The sequence below is a fragment of the Zingiber officinale genome, chromosome 1A (assembly GCF_018446385.1).
Source record: "Zingiber officinale cultivar Zhangliang chromosome 1A, Zo_v1.1, whole genome shotgun sequence".
Classification (NCBI taxonomy): Eukaryota; Viridiplantae; Streptophyta; class Magnoliopsida; order Zingiberales; family Zingiberaceae; genus Zingiber; species Zingiber officinale.
This window is the reverse complement of record NC_055987.1, coordinates 36,812,960-36,818,616: the sequence shown is the minus strand read 5'-3', so window position 1 is coordinate 36,818,616 and position 5,657 is coordinate 36,812,960.

Genomic DNA, 5,657 nt, shown 5'->3' with positions numbered 1-5,657 from the left:
GGTATCGAAATTTGTTGAGACATCTTGATTTTATATATTGTTACGAAAAAAAAATTACATTTCAAAATTTACCCAATAAATACGTTATAGTATGTATTCACCATAATTACGTGGCAACTCAATTATAACAAATACTCAACTATAAATATTATAATTACAGATTCAATTTAAGAGATCGCAATAACCTTTGATTTAAATTTAATTATAAAATAAATAATATATTAAATTAAAAATTGTTCAAATATTTTTAATTTAATATATTATGTGTTTCAAATTAAAAGTTATGATTTTTTAAAAATTTATCTAATATATTTAATATATTCCTTCTAGTGATTATAAAATCATAATAACTATAACTATAAATTCAATTTTAAGAAGTATAATTTTTTATTTGGGTTGAACTATGAGATGAATAATATATCAATTGAAATGATTTGATATATTATGTATCCTATCATTTAATTTAGGGGTGGTAATTCGGTTCGAGTTCGGATTGACGGGTTCGGATTGGTAGGTTCGCGGGTTGGCAAACAACAACCTGAACCCGACCTGATTATAAATTCGGATCAAATTATTCAACCTGAACCTGATCTGTTTATTTGTGCTTGACCCGAACCCGACCCAAACCTGACCCGTTTGACCCGTTTGACTCATTTGACCCGTTCGACCCGTTGGACCCGGTCGACCCGTTCGACCCGAATTCGATAAAGAATTTTTATATATTAAATTTAAAATTATATTTATCTGGGAAGCACGCATTTATTAGAACCTGTGACATAACCGGCATAGACGAGCTTGAATTGCAATTGATTATATGATATTTCGGTGACCAGGTACTTGTCTGTAGATGACAACTTATGCAAGACTGCATCTTTTCCTGATTCACAGATGAAGTCTGTACTCTGTAGTCTGTAGGCGGAACGGGCAGCCAATATCGTCAAGGATACCGCAAGAGGAAGAGCAGCTTTTATTTTGAGATCTACCGAGCACTCCACCTGTAAGAGTGGTGAGAAAGAAAAAGACTAGAAGAGAAGTGAAGAAGGACGATGCTGGTGCCTGGTGTAGATCTTTTCATGATCTCTCTCCCTCTGTAATTCAATTCCTAGTATAATATAATTGCGTTGTTACTAAATTGGTATCTATGCTTTAAAAAGAGCAACATACAGTTGTAGTTCATGATCACAAGCTAGGGGCTTACATGGATTCTTAATTTCTTATCCGTCAGAGTCAACCAATAATTAATGAGCAAGTCTTCTGATATTGATCCGTGGACTTAAGGCAAGCAAACATAGGCTATGTATTTCGTTTGTAGACGATAAATAAAATAGCTCGATCTATTTAGCAGCTCTTTAATCACCAATTGCCTCAATTTATCCATTTAATCCGATTAACTGTCTAATGGTTCCTATTAATGTAAAGAGTTGATGATTTAGAAGAAAGTCCTAATGCAATCATATTATCAGCACAAACAAAGTCATGATCATTAGAAAACCCATTGACATGGTAGAAACAAACAAACACATATATCTCCAACAGATCCAAATCGAATTTCATTTTGCTTAAAGCAGATACATCTATGATTACATGAACATAGACAAAAGGTGATGATGATATAACCAACTAGACAATAATAATGAAAACATCTAAAACCAAGAGGGAGTTACCTAAATTGTCAAAACCAACTCACACGGACTCCTGTAGATCAGTGGAAGTTAAAAAAGACAAGCAAATTTGCAACAAATTAGATAGAATTTACATTCACAACTCCATAGACAAGCAAAGTACCAAAAAAACTTTAGTTCTTTAGAAACATGAGTGGATGGATTGACCAAAAACAAAATCTATTTTGAACTTCATTCTTGGATAACAAGCTTACCAGTTACCACCTCAGAACAAGCTCACCAGTCACCACCTCTTTTCTTATGAACTTAGCTTCAACCTTCAAACAGAGAGAAGGAAAGAATTGTTATATGTTTCAAGTTGGACCTGGAAGAACCTCCAAGAATGACCAGTCTAAAGGAAAGGAAAACTTAAAAAATATTTTAGATATTTTGATTTTTGAGTAGAAGAGGATCAACAATTCAACATTAAAGTATTAAACCTTTGAACAAAATGTACTGTACTCCTCTATCCATTGTGGCAATTCAAAGTAGCAAAATTAATTATCCAAATAGAACAACAATACAACATCAAATTCTAGACCAAAAAAAGTTTTATGAAATAAAATTATGATGCAAAGATTAATGAAAAGACATTAACTCACTAATTATCTAATCACCCAATATTTGAATTTGCACCTTCCATCAAATTAGATTCCGCTTCACCTTTGTTAAGATCTAAAGCCATAATGTCTTGAGTTACATCTTCCAATTTGACCAGAGATATATCTACACGAAAAACGAAAAAAGAAAGGAAAAAATTACAATACAAATACAACTTTAGATTAAAAAAATTATAACTCTGGAAAATTTACAGTTTTCTCCAAAGAGCCAATCTCTGTTGCATATTAAGGCTTCAACAACTTGTGGAGACATTGAACTACGATATTGGTCAAGAATTCTACCACCAAGACTAAAAGCCGATTCAGATGCAACTGTTGAAACTGGAATAGCAAGAACATCCCTAGCTAATTTAGCTAACTCTGGATATCTAAATTGTTGAGATCTCCAAAACTCAAGTACATTAATTGAAGATGTTCTTTTACTTCTTGGTTCATCTAAATACGTCTCCAATTGACTTTTTTGAGCACTAACAGCAAACTCAAAATCCTCAAATTCATCAAATTCCTAGCATATCAAGACAATAAAATATTATATTTGATAAAAATAATTCAAAATGTTCATCATTCTAAAATTACTATTAACATTAAAAACTGAATATCATACCTTGAAAACATTTGAAGATTCTTTACTAATATCATCCTGAAATGTAAGAGCATTGACCTCTTTACTTCCTTGAGAATGTGAAGATGATGCTGGACTAGTATTTGAATCTTTCATATACTCATCAAAAATACCAAAAAGTGTTTCTCTAACTTTCATTAATTCCCGAGACCCGAAACCATAAAGCTTTCCATAACTAAATTCAACAAACTGAAACTTGTACCGAGGATCAAATATCACAGCAATTGCAAATAAAACATTGAATTCACACCAATATTTGTTGAATTTGACAAACATTTGATCAGCTATCTTCTTCATATACAAATCCTGACTAGATGACTCTTCATGTAACTTCAACTGAATTACAAAGACATGAGGAAAGTACAAGTTTGATGTTGGATAACGAGATCCAGAAAAGTCCACAGTTGCATTATGAAAAACTTCAAGAAATCCACATTTTTTTTAACTCTTTCCCACTCTTCTGCAGTTGGACAACTTTGAAAATTAGAATCACTCAATTGAAGATGGCAAAAAGCAAGACGATAGTAAAGAGCACTAGAAAGCATTCTATATGTAGAATTCCATCTAGTCGGAACATCTTGCATTAATGCTCTTTTAGAATCTAGAGAAGTTTAGGAAACACAATTCTTGAACTTTTCCTTTCTTCCTTGAGAACCCTTAACATATTTCACAGATTCTCTAATCTTATCCACGGCAATGTCAATCTCTTTCAAACCATCTTGTACAATCAAATTGAGAATATGTGCACAACATCGAACATAAAACAAAGTGCCATCAAAGATCAAAGCATTCTTTAACCTAAGCTGAGTTTTAAGTATTTCAACGCAAACATCATTCGCACTAGCATTATCCAAAGTGATAGAAAACAACTTCTTTTCAATACCCCAATCACAAGCCAAACTATAAATCTTTTCAGCCAAAGCAACCCCTGTATGTGGAGGTGGAATATAGGAAAAATTCAAAATTCTTCTTTGCAACACCCAATTCTTGTTTACATAATGTGCAGTCAAACTCAAGTACCCATCAGTTGCAATAGAAGTCCATGCATCAGAGGTTAAACATATTCTACCAGGGCATGCAAGTAACTCAGTACGCAGTCTATTAAATTCAACACCATAAATCTTCTTAATGTCAGACTTTATAGTGTTTCTAGAGAAATGGCAAACTCTCGGTTCCAAGTACTTAAAGATATTCCACATTCCTTCATATTCAACAAAAGAAAACGGCAAATCATGTCTCAAAATTGCATGCACCACTAACTCCCTAAATTTATCTTGACTAAAGGTTGTTCTTGTGGTTAAGCACGGACCTTCATCCGTAGAAATTATGTATTGTCCAATTTCTTTTGTAGTCATTCTCACACATTTTTTAATATGACGGTGTAAATTACCTGTACCACTTTTGCTATCAGCTGCATACTTAGCCCCACACTTGTTGCATTTGCATTCGAGTTTCTCGTCTGAATTTCGAGGAAGCATACTAAAGTGTGACCAAACTCCAGATGAAAGTCTTCTCTTTTTTGTTGACGGTTGAACTTTTTTCGCCTTATCTTTATGGCAAGAAGATTGCGAGCCTTGTGGTATTTCTTGAATTGAATCCTCACTGCCATCTTCAATATCCATTAAAATTTCATCTTCTTCATTCCTTTCCATATTTTAGTATTTTACCTACAAATAATTTTCAATAAAAAAATATATCAGTAATAAAAACAGAGAAGACAGAAGACAACTCAACTAATCAAGTTTAATTCAAGCCACAAAAGACAACTCAAGCTTCTAATAGAGAAGACACAGAAGACAACTCAAGGTTAGTTCAAGACATTCAAATCAAAAGAGAAATCAGAAATGGGGTGAATCGTGATGATACCTTTCACGTTAGGTGGCCGCAACGATATCTAGGGCTTATCTTGGACATCGCCGCGTCGTGGCTTCGACATCGATGGTCATCGCGTCGGATCGTCAACGTCAAGGGCATCGAGGCATCTGGGGGTCAACATTTCGAACTCTAGGGTTGTCGTGTTGGGGACTCGAGGCTAGGTCATTGTGGCGTTGGAGCATCAGCCATCGGCGAGTGGAGAGCTCTGAAGAAGGGTGAAGAACTAAAGAACAGAAGAAGAATCAAAGATTGGAAGATGAAAACTGAAAAGATTCTCACGCCGTTGGAGTTCGGCTGTTGCATCGCAGCGTCGGCGGCTGAAGAAGAATAGAAGAATGAAGATGCGTCGGGAACTCGGGAGTCTCGGGACGGGTAGGGTAATAGGGATTTTCCGTTTTTAATTTTACTTCTTAACTTTTTTTATTTTTTTTTATTTGTAATTTTAGTTTGAACTTTAAACTTATAATTATTTATAAATTATAAACGGGTTCACGGGTTGTAATTGGGTCATTTCAGGTTGACCCGAACCCGACCTGTTTATTAATTGGGTCAATTGGGTCGACCCGATTTCGACCTGAACCCGAAACTACCCGACCCTAACCTGATTTTTTCGTGTTCGGTTCGGGTCGTGTTTTCGTGTCGGGTCAAAAATTACCACCCCTAATTTAATTCAAGTCAAAAGTAATGATTTCTTAAAATTTATTCAATATACACGTTATAGCAGCTAGGGCTGTAAATGAATAAAGCGTTAGTGAACAGGCTTGGTGTTCGGCTTGGTAAGAGTTTATTTATGTTCGTTCAATATAAATAAGATTAATTAAACAAACAAGCTTGAACAGCTCGTTAAGCTAAACAAACAAGCTTGAACACATATGTGTT